The following is a 16,811-nucleotide window of genomic DNA, read 5'->3' as shown; positions in this document are numbered from 1 at the left end:
CATCAAACAAAATATCAAGATAATCCTTAGGTATGCCTAGGCCGAAACCCCATATTTGCATTCATAAATTACCACTAATCATTATACATAGAAAAATCAACATCATAACCCTTTTATACATTAAACCATGATACCCTTCATGCAAATCAAACAACTTATTATCAACAAGATATCAAGAACACAAAGTACCCATTTTTTTTTCTACCCAAAACATGAATCCCCTTTTAACCATAATCCTTCTAATAATCTATTCATCAAAACCATCACAAAATTTAGGGAGGGATTTCAATACCTCTTCTTGATAGAAAATCAAGAATCAAATCCAACCAAGAGTCCAATAATCCTCCTTGCTCAAACCCTAGGGGGTTGTATATTTTGAATAATCAAGATGGAGAAGAAGATGAACAAGGTTAGAGACAACCCAATCATAATACTAGATTAATCATAAGGAAAACAACCAAAAACCTTACCCTAGCTTGAACCCTTTATTCTTCTTCTTCCTTTCTTTCTTCTTCTCCTTCTCTCTCTAGGTCACGCCCTCTCTCTCTCTCTTCTCTCTATAATTCGGCAGCCCCAAGAGCATAATGCTCTTCCATTTTTCCCATTCCCTCTTTATCCTAATTTTCCCATAATGACTCAATAAAAGAAAAAAAGGTAACTTTCCTATTCTCTTCCAAGATTTGTCTTAATTCATATTTATCTAATTATATCACAATAGGTGGAAAAATAAAGATGATCACTTCCTTTCCCAAAATAACATTATCACCTTATCTTTTTTTTTTAATTTATTTTATCTAAAAAATTATGGAAATAAGATGATAACTATAATTGACCCAAATACAATAAAAATCTCAATCTTCCTTTCCCATTTAGGTTCACACGTCCAAACCTCTCCATTTCCCTTTTCTTTTTTCTTTTTTTATAAATTAATTCAAATAAAATCTAAAATAAGGAAATATAAAGTGTGTAGAAAATCTACACATGTGTACCATGCTACCATGCACTAGCACACACTAAATCACTAGGGTGCATCACTATCTACCATGCACCTTAGTGCATTCAACCAAATCTCACATAATTACCTCAATTGTCACACTTATCTAAAATGTAACACTAATAGTAAAATAAACATGTTACACAATTATTCACTTATTAAATTAATTAACCAAACAAACAATTAACAAATTTAAATTCAAAAGATTATACCAAACAATTCTATAAATTAAATAAAATAATAAACAATCAAATAAAACAAATAATCAACCAAATAAAATAACAACACTTAAATAAAACAATTCATCACACTTAACATTTAAATAAAATAAATCACAAAAATTTAAATAATCTAAAAATTTTTTTTGGTGCGCTATAGACCAAATCCTTCTTTTTGAAACACTTCCCTAGCCATAAGACCAATAGTATAAAATGACAAATTTCCACATTTTCCCAAAAGGACAATGAAATGTTCTATCAAGTCTAGAAAACATTCAAAGATCTGTTGAATCAATTTTCGCACCATGGCTATGAGAACTGGCGTTTGGTTAGTTACTTTTATGAAGGCCTCATGAGTCGTGAGCATCAGTTTGTAGAAATGCTATGCAATGGTGAATTCCTCGAAAAAGAGCCAGTCGATGCTCTTGAATATCTCAAAGAAACCACGAAAAAATCTCACACCTGGACTAGTCCAAGTGCTACTGATAGCACCAACTGACAAAACCATCTGGGATCTATCAACTTCGAGAAGAGGATAGTGTTAAGGCCCAACTCGAAGCTTTGAAAAAACAGTTTGAGGTCTTAATGACGAAAAATGGCCAAAAACCGCACACGATTGCTCAAGTGGAACCACAAGAACCTTGCTTTGTTTGTGGAGGGATGAAGCATTTAGCTAAGGACTGCTTAGATTTGAATGAAATGAGGGGAAGTTTATGAGGAGCAATGCAATGCCTTAGGGGTATATAACAAGCCATTCTCCCATACGTACAACACTAGTTGGAGAAACCACCCAAATTTTAGTTGGAGAGATTCTAACCAAGCTGAATCGTCTGGAGGCCAATGGAGAAATGAGCAACAAGTTCAACCATCAAAGGCGTATTCTGCAACTTAATACAAAGCTCATCCACAATGAAATTCTCTCAAAAATACTCTTCATGCATTCATAGAGGAAAAATCCAAACTAAATCGCCAAATGATGGAAGAAATCAAGGAAATGAAATGTCAATTCTCAAAATTGACTGAATCCTTGGCCATTTCGGAAAAAGGCAAACTTCATTCCCAACCGAAATTCAATGTGCAAGGCCAACACATGACCCAATTGTCAAATTCCAATGATCAAAATGTTAAGGAAGTAAATGCCATCACAACTAGAAGTGGTAAAACTTAGCAAGACCCACCCATAAAAGCCACCACTCCTAGTACTCCAAAAGTTAATCCTGAGAATGCACCACTCAATGCTTCTCCAAAATTACCATTTCCCTAGGCTTTGAAACCTGTTGGGAAACTACCTGATAATCGAGCTAAAATCCTTGAGCACTTGACACAAGTGAAGATTAATCTTCCTTTGATTCACATCATAAAACAAGTGCTGACTTATGCACTGCAAAAAGGAAACACCATGTCAAGAACACTACTTTCTTGACTGAGCAAGGGAGTGCAGTGATTGAACAAAAGACACCGCCAAAATACAAAGATCTCGATTGTCCCACCATTTCTTGCCAAATTGGGACTCATGAAGTCAACCAAGCTTTACTTGATCTTGGCGCAAATGTAAATATTATGCCTTACTCTATGCACTCGCAACTCGGTCTTGGAGAAATGAAGCCAACATTTATTGTGCTGCAGCTTGTTGACCGCTCCACAAAAAAGCCTAGGGGTATTGCTGAGGATGTTTTAGTTCAAATTGAAAAATTCTATTACCCTGTGGACTTTCTTATTCTTGATACCCACTTTTTGGTAAACATGGAATCAAAAATTCCTATTATCCTCGGAAGACCATTCTTTGCTACTACAAATGCTTTAATCAATTTTTGGAATGGCCTAATAAAGATATCGTTTGGAAACATGACTCTTGAAGTCAATATCTTCCACATCAAGAAACAACCCCGAGAAGATGTTGAATGTTATCAAACATTCATGATTGACAATTTAATTCCTGAGGAGGTTCAATTGCGAAACAACTTCGATAGTCTTGATGAACTCCTCCAGTCTAACAATTAAATTACCGATTCTATTGAGTCTACTCTTGCAATAACAGATCACATAGAATCACACAATAGAAGGACTAAGTTTTGGCAACTTTGCTTTGAAAAGCTACCTTGTGAGAGGGTACAGCCGAAAACTTCAGCTAAAGAGGTTCTGATAGTTCAATTGACCCAACTACCTGAGGGTCTAAAACATGTCTTCTTTGGAGACGGAGAAATCGTTCCAGTTATCGTCTTGTCCAACCTTCAACATTCTCAAGAATTGCAGTTACTCGAGTTACTGCGAACGCATAAATATGTGATATGTTGGACGCTTGCTGATATCAAAGGTATTAGCCCTTTAATTTTCTCCCATCAAATCAATCTGGAGGACGAGGCTGTCCCTCAAAGAGACCCTCAAAGGCGACTAAGCCCCATAATGATAGAAGTCGTGAAAAATGAAGTTTTGAAATTGCTAGATGGTGGTATCATCTATCCAGCGGCTGACAACAAGTGGGTTAGTCCTACTCAGGTAGTACCCAAGAAATTTGGTGTCATTGTGGTCCCAAACAAAAAAGGGGTGCTCGTCCCCACAAAAACTGTGACAGGATGGCGCATGTGCATTGATTATCAAAAATTAAATGTCGCCTCCCTCAAAGATCATTTTCCACTCCCATTCATTGATTAAATCCTTGAGCGTGTAGATGATCATCCTTTCTATTGTTTACGTGATGGCTATTCAGGCTATTATCAAATTGAGATTGCATTAGAGGATCAAGATAAGACCACTTTCACTTGTCCCTTTGACACTTTTACTTTTCGATGTAAGCCATTTGGCTTGTGTAATGCATTAGCTACATTCCAAAAATGCTTGATGAGCATCTTTAGTGACATGTTAAAAAAATCAATGGAAGTATTCATGGATGACCTAACCATTTTTGGAAATTCCTTTGACGCATGTCTTCTTCATCTTGAAGCTGTTTTAAAACGGTGTATTGAGAAAGGACTTGTGCTCAATTGAGAGAAATGTCACTTCATGGTATTGTTGACGGTGAAATCTCGTCAACGAAATTAGATCGGAAAACTCAAAGATAAGTGTTGCGATGATTTTATAATAACTTAGAATGAACTTATGGAAGGATAAACACAGATCGACAATGGAGTAAAAATGTATATTGCATAATAGTCTTTGCATACAATGACTTTTCCAACCCCTCATTCTGAGGGGTCAAGCTCCTTTTATAGCTGGGCTCTAATGGCCCCTTATACATGGTGGTCCCTTGGGATGAAATAGTACATAAGTACACTGTTAGGGGAGTGGCTTCAGAGGTTGTGGTCGTACATCCAGTACAGGAGCAGATGTCAGGATTATATCTCCACTACTTGTCTGTACCCATGTCTGATGAGTGGTGGCAGGCATAGTGGCGTAGGTGATAGTGGTGTCGACTCTGACCTTTGGCCGTAGACGTACGGGCCATAACTCTTATTCCAGCAGTCCCACTGGTACTGGTGTCCGTACTCAGTACTAGGTCGTACAAGTATGTCCCATTCGACTCGTACTGGAGCCTCTAAGCATAGGGGTCTCAAGGTGTAAGGAATGGGACCTTCGGTGCATGGCTCTACTCACGTGGCCACTGGGTGATGTAGCTCTCATTCCTTCGCGAGGCCCCCTTGGAAGGCTTATTGATGGTGCGACTCTGTTGGCTGTTCAAGAGGCCGAGTGTGCTGCGGATGTGACCCCCGTGGGCATGGGCGAGGCCACCACGGGGCCTAGATGGCGAGGCCACTCCGTGGGCATGGACGAGGCCACCACGGGGCCTAGATGGCGAGGCCACTCCGTGGGCATGGACGAGGCCACCACGGGGCCTAGATGGCGAGGCCACTCCGTGGGCATGGACGAGGCCACCACGGGGCCTAGATAGCGAGGCCACTCCGTGGGCATGGACGAGGCCACCACGTGGCCTAGATGGCGAGGCCACTCCATGGGCATGGACGAGGCCACTCCATGGGCATGGACGAGGCCACCACGGGGCCTAGATGGCGAGGCCATTCCGTGGGCATGGGCGAGGCCACCACAGGGCCTAGATGGCGAGGCCACTTGGTGCGCGCGGGTGTGGCCGAGCGAGGCCGCCAGGTGCGCGCGGGCGTGGCCGAGCGAGGCTGCCAGGTGCGTGAGGGCGTTGACGAGCGAGGCCGCCAGGTGCGCGCGGGCATGGCCGAGCGAGGCCGTCAGGTGCGCGCGGGCTTGGCTGAGCGAGGTCGTCAGGGGTGCGCGGGCGTGGCCGATTGAGGCCATCAGGTGCGCACGGGCATGGCCGAGCGAGGCCGCCAGGTGCGCGCGGGCGTGGCCGGGCGAGGCCACCTGGTGCACGCGGGGCGTGGCCGAGCGAGGCCAATAGTGTCCGTGCCTGACTGGCCGAGCGAGGCCATGGCTTCTATGTCGTGTAAATGGGGGCTTCATGGCGTTGATCTCATATTTTCCCTTGGTGAGATTTTGAGCCTTCTCATGAGACAATCTCCTGTATTCAAAAAGGGCCTACAGGCTCGAGTCCAATTGCATGATTAAGTGGCCTTTATCCCTCTGTTCTAATTAGGGACTAGAGATTTCTTATTTGGTGGATTTTTGGCATCCACAGCTATCTTCTGGCATAGTCTTAGGCCATATTGTTTATGAAAGAGGGATTGAGGTTGATTAATAAAAAGTTGACCTTATCTCCAACTTGCCTACTCCTAAGATTGTCAAAGAAGTTAGGTCATTGGTTTCTATAGGAGGTTCATACAAAAAATTTCAATGATTGCTCATCCACTAAGCAACCTCCTGTAGTGGGCAAAATCTGTCTACTTGATAAAAAAGAGTCCAACAAGCAGTCGGATTAGCTTCTTGGCCCAATAAGCCAGCCTGACTAGCCAGTAAGGCCAAAACCCATGTAAATAGGCTCGCATATATAATAAACCATCCAAATGCCCAAAGCCATACCCGGACCCAAATCCGGATACGCTTAGTTAGCCAGGGACCTTGAAACTGTCAAGACTCACGCCACATTTTCTGAGAATTTTGGAAAGTAACTACTTGGAGCGAGTCAGACGAATCAGGAAGACAGAGGAACAACGGTAGAAAGAAATAATTATAAATTAGACCCTAAGGGGGGAGAACAGGGGATCGGATAATCTATACTCAATATACTCTCTCTTACTTCTCTCAAGCCGATCCCATCAAGTGAATCGAATCAGCCAGACTGACCTGACCATACAGTCAAACTCCACCATCACTTGACCGTGAACTAGCAAGACTGACCTGACCAAACCATCAAGCTCCGCCGTCATTCACCCATCATTCTACTCATTCATTCAATATCATTTGCATTATTATTTTAATTTTCCTATTATCTTTAACGACTATCTGACTAACTTGAATGTCGGAGTCCCTTTGGATGATACCCCATCGGTGCTCCCTATTGAACTACTGCCTCCTTCTTTGTTCTTGACAGGTTGCTAGTGCCCGTTTGGTTAATTGTAGGAAACAGCCTCTACACCTCATAGCCAGAGATGTTCCTTTTGAGTGGACACCTAAGTTTGATGAATCATTTTGAACGCTTGTAGATTCACTCACTTCCGCTCCCATCATTCAGTCACCCGATTAGAGTCTTCCTTTTGAGATCATGTGTGGCGCCAGTAACTTTGCTGTGGGAGCTGTGTTAGGACAGCGAAGGGAGGGGAAACCCTTTGTTATCTATTATGCAAGCCGAACTCTCAACAGTTCTCAAATGAACTATTCCACTACTGGAAAAGAGTTGCTTGTCGTCGTCTTTGCCCTTGACAAATTACAATATTATTTGATTAAATCACCTATTACGATCTTCATAGATCACTCCGCCTTGAAATACTTCATTTCCAAAAAGGATGCTAAGGCGCGACTAATATAGTGAATCCTTCTCTTGCAAGAATTTGATATAACAATCAAAGACAAGAAAGGTGTTGAAAATTTTGTCGCAGACCACTTGTCCCGACTTGAATTCAGCGATCCTGCTGATGGTCCACCTATTCATGATGATTTCCCCAATGAAAAATTGCTTTCGGTTACTAAGTTACCGTGGTATGCTCACATTGTGAACTACTTAGTAACAGGTGAACTCTCATCTGAATGGAGTTCACAAGACAAATGAAAATTTCTGGTCAAAGTGCGCAATTTCTTTTGGGATGACCCATACTTATTCAAGTTCTGCCCCGACCAAATCATGCGAAGATGCATCCACAACGATGAGGTGTCTAATGTGCTGAATTCTTGCCAAATTGATGCTTGTGGTGGTAGCTTTTTTGTGAAGAAAACTGTTGCAAAAAACTTACAATGCGGTCTTTACTGGCCCACTCTGTTCAAAGACACCAATGATTTCTGTCATTCTTGTACAAGGTGCCAAAAGATAGGTTCCTTGTTCCGTCGGCACATGATGCCCTTGAACCCAATTCTTGTTATCAAAATATTTGATTATTGGGGATAGACTTTATGGGACCATTTCCACCTTCTTTTGGCTACCGTGGATTATGTTTCCATATGGGTCAAGGCCATACCCTGTCGAACCAATGATAATGCTACAGTTGTCAAATTCTTGAAAGAAAATGTGTTATCAAGGTTCAGTACTCCTCGCGCTATCATCAGTGGTCAATGCACTCATTTTTGCAACAGATCTTTTGAGGCTCTTATGTGTCAGTACAATGTACTTCATAAAGTTGCAAACGCCTATCATCCATAGACTAATGGACAAGCTGAGTTAGCCAATAGGGAGATAAAACACATTATGGAAAAGACAGTAAATCCCAACTGCAAAGATTGGTCTACACGTCTTCTAGACGCTCTTTGGGCATACTGCACTGCTTTCAAATCCCTTTTTGGGATGTCTCCCTACCCGATTGTCTTTGGAAAAGCATGTCATTTACCTGTCAAGCTCGAGCATAAAACTTATTGGGCAATCAAAGCCCTCAATTTTGATCTTAATGCCGCAGGTATCAATCACAAACTCCAATTTTCTGAAATCGAGGAGTTGAGAAACGATGCATATGACAATTCCAGGATCTATAAAGTGAAGTTAAAAATCGCTCATGATAAACAGATCATATAGAAACACTTTGAGCCAAATCAGAATGTGGATTTGTATGATTCTTGTTTGCACTTGCACCCCGATTAGGGGGTAACAGACCTCCCCCACCAGAAGAACTCGACGTCCTCGTCGAGATGCTTTGGAGATACGCATTCACCTGATCCTCAAACTGCGCGGGGTTCATTTGTAGTGAAGCAAGTATTTCCCAACGGTTCTATTGAGAGGACCGAACCAATGGGAGAATTTTTCGAGTAATGGCCAAAGATTGAAGAATTATATTGAGAGTGTGTGTCACGTTGAAGAGGTCCTTCTTAAGGACCTAATTTATACTTTGAAATTCTGAATGGTTTGTTTGTTTTTTTGTATTATTTTTATTTTTCTGTTTGTCTTTCCCTTTTGTATGTGTTATTCATTTTTGTCTTTTGTTTAATTTGGGGCATTGTCATCAGACTCTTTCCGCTCTCGCCTCATGGATATGATCATCATCCAGGTGTTCTCTTTCCCTAACATTTCATTGAGTATTCATTTTGACATTGAGGACATTGTTTGATTTTGGTTGGGGGTGGTGAGCATTCATTAGCATTCATTTGGAAAACCTTATTGTCTTGTTGAATTTTTAAGTCAAATTTTCTCAAAATTATTCGAGCATGAGTAAAACTTGTTGGTTTGAGTAAGTTTTTACTATGTTTAGCTATTAAGAAGTAATTTTCAGAGTTCTTTTGTGCACTTTACAAACATGTGGTAAATTGGTTGTTAACACAAATAGTTGAGAGAAATTTCATGTTTAAAGTTTTTCATTTCTTGGTGATTTGTGAGAGTTGAGAAAATAACTTTTTAAACTTTTATTGACCATTTGAGTTGGTAAAGTCACATCTTTGGAATTTGAAACATGACATTTACTAGAGGGATGTTTTTCATATAAGAATGTGTCTTTGTAATTCAATTTTATTTTTGCATTGCCTCTTGTAAAAAATATATATATATATATATAAACAAAATGAAAAAAATGATGAAAAAAATTTGAAAAATGAAAAAAAGAAAAAAAAAAAGAGAACAAGAGCAACACTTTCCTTTATTATTTTGTAGTTGTTGAAAAAAAATATTTCTATTATTATTTTGTTTTGTGTAATTGTATTAAAAAAATTATTATTTCTATTATTTATCATTTCTAGTTAGTTGTCATTTTATTCTTTGAGTTGTCTCATGTAAATCCCAAAGGTTGTTTATCATTTTAATTCCAAAAAATTGATATGCCTATTTTGTGATCAATACTTGTTCCAATTGCTTGTCCTAAAAAGTTTATTTTTTCTCATTCGAGCGTAATTTTTTACATTTCCAACTCCAAGAGTGTTATCCTTCCCTTTAAAATACTTTCAATGCCCATGAGGAATTTGGAGTTGAGACCTTTATACTTTTGAGATTTTTTAATACTATTTGTGTTATGACTTGCGATAAAAATGAATGTGGTTTGGTGTACACATACACGACTCTGGAATGGCAATTGAAGTAGTTTCGATAGTAATCTTTGACTTCTTGTTGATACTTTGAAAATGTTTAGATGGTTTTTCTTGATTTGACATGATTATTCAACTTGATAATTTTTATTTTCACTTGAATTGCTAGGGACTAGCAATAAGCTAGTTAGGGGTTGTGATTAGTGCTTAAAAATATAAATTTATTAGTTTAAAAGTGTAAATTAGATTAAGTTTTAATTAATATTTTCATGAATTTATTGCAATATATTTTATAATTGAAAATATTAATTTTAAGTTAATTTGTAAGAATTAATTGATATTTTTGCACTTGGAAACAAAGAAAAAAATGAAAGAAGAAATAAAGAATCAAAACTAAAAAAAAAAAGGCGGTTGAAATTGTGGCATTTTTGAAGAGAATTGACCCAAGAATTTGGCCCAAAGCCCAGGCCTGCCTTTTTCCTTTCTCCCTCGTTTGCCACCTGGTGCACCCCTTGCCTGCCCCCTGTCTGTATCCCAGCCCCAGCCGACCCGCGTGAACCGGACTCCCGCCCGCGTGTGACCCGCGGATCCAACCCACCTGACATGTGCCATCGACCCGCGAGCAGTTGCTGACGTGCCTTCCTTTCTCTTGCCCAGCTGCACCACGTGGCGCGCTCCCACTGGTTGTGGCTGGGTCAAAGTTTCAGCCTGCCACCAGCCCATTCCCTTATGTATTTTGGGCATTGAACCTTCCATTTTGAGCTTTAAAGCTCACATTTTGTATTGTTTTAGAAAAATGGCAAAATGACCATTCACTAAAATAAATAGGTTAATATTAATAATAAGATTTGATTTTTTTCAAAATCATATTTTATTATTTATATTTTAGATTTATTTTGTAAACCCCATTTGTAAATTAATTTCTTTTTAGTCATTTTCTTCTTCTATAAATAGGGACTCTTCTTTCACATTTGGTATGCAATTTTTATAGTAAGGAAACTATAGCAAAATTTCTACTCACTTTCTTCTCATACTTTCTTCTTATAATTTTGTTAGAATCATGAGCATAATAGCCTAATCTTCCTAGGAAGCTTAGGGATGATTTCATATGCTAATGATGTTATTTTGCTACTTTGATTTACTATGTTATTAATATAATGCATTTGAGTTATTTATGTTCTTTCATCCTCATCTTTATTTTGTTATCTTTATTTACTTGTGCCAATAGTATATAAGATTAGTCATGCTCTATCTATGTGCTTCTAATTAGAAAAAGTAATATTGATACATAATTTTATGTCTAATCTTCCATTGCATTATTGCCCTTGGTTATTTTGTCATTTTTAGATTTTTCATAAGATTAACATTGTGCTCCTAAAGTAAAGAACTTTATAACTCAAATGGACTTTTGTTAGAAAAGAATATGGACTTTAATGTTAGTTTTTCCAAGTAAATGTTGGGATGTGAACTATTTACTTGTGTAGTTTTGTAAATCAAGTAACTAACTAACTAAACAAGCATATGGATGATTCTTGAAACCTTTCTACTTCTCAACTCTTGATTACAACTTATTTTTATTTCACTTGTCTCATTTTATCATTACATCAAAAAGACAACATCAAATTCTCTAATCTATTTTCATTTCCATTTTTATTTATTTCATGTTACTAACCTTTTGTGTTATTTTTCAACTAATATTTTAGTTTTAGGTTACCTCCTTGTGGATCGACCGCCCGATTTTACTACAACTACAGATTAGTGGTTGTCACATTTTGGGCGTTAAACTCAATAACTCAAGAACTTCAAGATAATAATGGCGAAGAACTCTAGAAGAGCAGGTCAAACTGGATAGACTTCTGAAAGTGTACCAAATCCACCTCCTCCACAAGGTGTAGTGGAGGACAAGCCACAAGTGGAATTGAAAGAGGAGGATATGGACGCTGAAACCTTGCAAACAACTTTGGTAGTGTTGCAAGAGGAGTTAGCTACTCTAAAAGCTAACCAAGAGAATGTGGCTGAAACTATGGTGATGCAACAGATGGAGATCGACCAGCAACGCCAAGAGCTGAACGAGCGGCAGGCCGACATGGATCGTCGGCAGAGAGACGTTACATCGGCTTTAGAGGCAGCCATTTAGTTGGCTTGAGGACATCCTATTCCACCTGCACCAACCTCTCAGCCAGTTATGCCACCAAACTCTCACCCTTCTCAATATCCACAATCATATCACCCCTAGTGTCCTCAAAATCCACCACACTCAAGGAGCCCACAAAGACCAAAAAAACATCAGGCTGCTCAGTAGGAAAGGCAAACCCAGATGCCTAACAGAAATAAGGAGCAACAACCACCCTCTCGTGCTGGTCGAGATAATACTCAGCAACACAAACAGAATAGGGACGGACAACGTACCAGAAGCCCTAGACGTTAAACAACTAGAGAATAGAACCCTCCTGGCAGGGGACAACGTCCTCACGAAGTAAGAGGTAAATGGACTCACGATCTTCAGCCCAGAACCCCCCACGATAGAGCAATGTCAGGGGATCCAATGACCAGCGCAGGCCTCCACCTATTTACTGGGACAGACCAGGGAAAAGAGAGGGGAACAATGCGTAATGGAGGTCGCACACTCATAGGTCATAATTCAGAGACAACCACGATTACAATGAAGCATACTCTGGTTATGATAGGAGGTGCAATGGACAACAATAGGAGGAAAGGAACAGGCATCGAAATCCTCTTCCGATGGACAACCGACCAATAAGCCAGAACGCTGGGTGGCAGCCAAATAACCCAGCGTCTTTGATCGACTAGGTACCAGCGAGCAGAGACGTAGGGATGAGGTTCTGAGGGATGTACTTAATGACCGAAGGGAAGGACATGATGAGTACTTCCCCCCAACTCCAGCTGCTCCTGCCATAATAGATGCTATTCAGGCTCAAATAGATACCCTGAATCAAGCTGTGCAGCAACAGGTCGAGAATAAAATTTTCCACATAGAATATGACTAGAGAAAGGGCACCCCATTAGTCAATAGAATCACTATGGTAGAAATCACAAGCAAATTCAAAATGCCAGTACTGCCCAACTTCACTGGAAGAGAAGATTTTGTATCTCACGTAAATAAGTTTGAGATACAAATGGCCATCCAGAAGGTGTCTGAAGATGCTCGATGCAGAATCTTTCCTGCCACTTTATTTGATTCTTCCCAAGAATGGTACTTCAAGTTCCCACTGGCCAGCATAGTATCATGGGAGATGTTCGTAAAAGAATTATATAGATAGTTCTATGCTGGTCGAATACATCCTATAGAGGCCAATCAGCTGGTCGATATTCGACAGAAGGAAGGAAAGTATCTTAAGGAGTATATACAACAGTTTATGCGAGTAGCTGCTCAGGCCAAGACAGTTGGAGATGAGAGAAAGATGATGGCCATAACAGCTGGAGTGCAACGCCAATCTCCCCTTTAGAGCAGCCTACGAAAAAATGGAGTCAAGAGCACTCAAGAATTTCTAGATCGAGCAGACAAGTACATCAAGCTGGAGGAGGCTACCGCCAATGAAGGTAAGTCCCCAAGGGCTGACCAGGGCAAGAAGGAAGACTCGACCAAAGCCGCCAGTGGGTCTAGCAAACCCAATGACAAAGGTAACTATAAGAATGGAGGAAAAAGGGCAAATGCTGAACCGACGACATTTGATAACAAGCACCCTAAACAGAACAGATATGAACCGAGGTTCGCCAACTACACAACCTTGGTTGATAGCATAGATGATGTAACGACCCGGATTTTCAAGACTCGATAATGCGGAAATAGAAATGTTTTCATTTAACAAAATATCTCAAAAACCTGTATATAAAAAAAAACCTTTTTCAAAGTCTAATGGCCATACTTAACATTTAATTACAAACATATTTTATAAAGAGTCGAGTGAGCCTAGTTTAGGAAAATTACACAACATTTCCAAGAATAAAACGGCTTCCCAAAAGGTCGGTCCACATGTACATTTGCAAGGTAAACTCCAGCACTCACTGCTCTGCCTTGCTCTTGTTCTTACCTACAACAGGAAACAACTAGGTAAGTGAAAATGCTTAGTAAGTTCAACCTTAAAAAAAAAGCATGCAGAGAATTAGGGTTCCGGATCCATCCGGGCCCTACACAATCAATTTCAAGAAGGCAAAAGCGTCATGACAAACTTATGGTCATGCCTGATATCCAATGACAAATTATTTCATATAAACAGATAAATTCCTGCACTCAGAAAACCCACAACAAGCAGATATATTATATCACAACTATATCTTATCAACAAATATATCCCTACACTCTGAAAATCCCAGAGCAAGCAGATATAATATATCACAATATGTAAATGTGGAATTTTTTCCTTGTGAATTCTATTCACGAGTGAAGCTCTATACTACGAGACATCCTGAAAGGGCATCACACGATGGTGAGGGAGTTGGGGTAAGAGAGTCACCCTCACTAGGCGAGGGACTTCGGCCACTTGCCAATCCAAACTTCACCCTCGCTATGCGAGGGTCCCCAGCTGGTCATCCGCGTGCGCCCCATTCCAGCAGGCATCAAGCCTCGTCTACACTCAGGAGAAGAAGGTCAGCCTCGCTACACGAGGCACCCTCGTTATGCGAGGGTGAGGCTTCGTGGTGGCATCCATGCCCCTAGCCTCGCGACACTACACCCGGGGGAAGGAAAGGCAGCCTCGCTATGCGAGGGACCCTCGCTATGCGAGGGTGCTGCCTTGTTACGATGCCCGTGTCCTGAGCCATGCCTACGCCTGGAGGAAAAGGACTAGCCTCGCTACGCGAGGTACCCTCGCTATGCGAGGGTGTGGCCTTGCCACGACGTCCTTGCAGCGAGTCTCGTGTCCATGTGACCCGCATAAGCCGGCCCTGACCCTTGACACCTTGACTTCTCAGGACATGCATAGGTTGAAGCCTCCTTGGCATAGGCACGAGATCACTTGGGGGAATCTTGTTGACATGTCTAACGAACATGGAGCATTGAACGGGAATTGATGAGGACAACCGAGTACGGAACACGTGCGCTGACACGGGGTGTACGGTTATGGAGAGAACAGAGGCACGACCCTATGATCTGCGTCTGAGGAGTAGTGGCGGTACGGACCTGTACGAAGAGTGGTGAGACCACTGGGACACCCTCGACCATGCGCCAGAGCCGACAGTACAATGTCCAAGGCCACGACTCTGACACCATCAGGGTAGACACCACTACGCCCTGAGCCACTACTTTATCAGAGTACCTATGTACGTCCCAGTGGTCTGGGACTTGTTTGTATCCTGGGCCAATAGAGCCTCCCCTATAAATAGGCTCCAACCCCTCAGGCTAAGGGGTTGGAAAACTGAATGTAAAAACGAGACTTATGAAATATATGCTTCTGGTACTCATGCTTGCCTGAGTTTTCTCCTGTTGTTTAGAGTTCTTTCTATCTAATTCGTAGCTTCTTATAGTATAGAGATTGAAGTTTTCTAACCATCAATCGTTGACGAGTTCTTACCGTCAACAGTTTGCCGCCGTCTGTGGGAACGTAAGCACCAAGCTACTGTTCTTCCATTACTTCCGGCAAGGAGAAATGTCAAGACGTTCGAAGCGACTCAGGGAGCCTCGAGAGGTGGAGGTCCACCTTACCGGAGTCCAACTGAAGGCCTCCATGATGGATCCACCTCCACCCCGAGACGCAGAGCTCCCAAGGGACCCTGAGGTTCACGATAATGATAGGGAGGCCTCGTCACCGGCCTCCCCGCCTGGTGAGAATCCTCCAAGGACAACTACTGTACCACTCGGGAAGGCCAACGAGTTCCCTCCCCCTAAATCGCTACAGATACCGAACTCCGGCAGGCAAGACCCGGGCCCCTTGACGGGTAGACATGATAAGCAACCCCGGGTCCATTCCGTGAGCTCGAGTTCTAAATCTCGTTTCTATGAAGAGGAGATTCATGAACTGCACCGTAAAAACCAAAGACTGGAGACTACCTTGGAGAACATGCGGGGGGTGCCAAATGGCCTGGTGCAAGGAAAGTCGAATGTGACCCTGCCCAAGAGGGAAGAGAAGGGTCGGGAAACCACTGTCCCAGTAGGCGGCGGGAGGACCAGGCACTCCACCAGTAACACCCCTAGGAGAGAAAGGCCGAAGTCGGAGGATGAGCCAGTGATATCTAAGACGCAAAGAGATGCTCCAGAGACCCGGGGAGAAGTGGGAACTATTTTCGGAGGTCCGGGGTTTGGAGGGGACTCCCGCAGAGGACGAGATCGGTATGCTAGAGAAGCCAGGCGAAGTCCACCACCCTGTGTCATGAGTTTGGAACAACGACCCCCGAAAAGCTTCAAGGGAGAAAACGATTCGATCACCTTCACTGAGGAGGACGCACGGGGGGTACACTTTCCCCACAATGATCCGCTGGTGTTGACAGTTTAATTGGCGAACATGGGTGTGCATCGAGTCCTAGTGGACAACGGGAGCTTAGTGGACATCCTATATCGCCCTGCTTTGGAAAAGATGGGACTGGGCATTCGTCATCTGAAGCCCTGCCAGTCGTCCCTATACGGATTCACAGGGGACTCAGTACAACCCCTTGGAATGATCGAACTGACACTTACCATGGGGGAGCAACCCCGACAAACTACAGTCATGTCTAACTTTGTTGTAGTAGATTGTGCATCAGCTTTCAATGCGGTATTGGGGAGACCCTCCCTGAAAGAGTTGAAAGCCATAACTTCAATATATCACTTGGTTGTCAAATTCCCGACTCCAGGAGGGGTCGCAAGTATGAAGGGAGAACAGAAGGAGGCGAGGGAGTGTTACAACACCTCACTCCGCACGCCTGTAAAGCCGCGTGAGCCAATGGCCATGGTGATACATGAGGCGCTATGTACGCCCATAGGGGGTCCACAGGAGCTGGACCCTCGGGTCGTGGATGAGTCAAGAGCAGCACCAGTGGAAGAAGTAGAGGAGGTTACAGTGACGGAAGAACCCTTAAGGAAATTGAAGATAGGGAGGAGCCTGCAAGGTGACGTGAAGGAGGAATTGATGAAATTTTTGAAAGATAATCTAGAC

Source organism: Humulus lupulus, chromosome 4 (genome assembly GCF_963169125.1).
Source record: "Humulus lupulus chromosome 4, drHumLupu1.1, whole genome shotgun sequence".
In the NCBI taxonomy this organism is placed as follows: domain Eukaryota; kingdom Viridiplantae; phylum Streptophyta; class Magnoliopsida; order Rosales; family Cannabaceae; genus Humulus; species Humulus lupulus.
Note: the sequence above shows the minus strand (reverse complement) of the source record.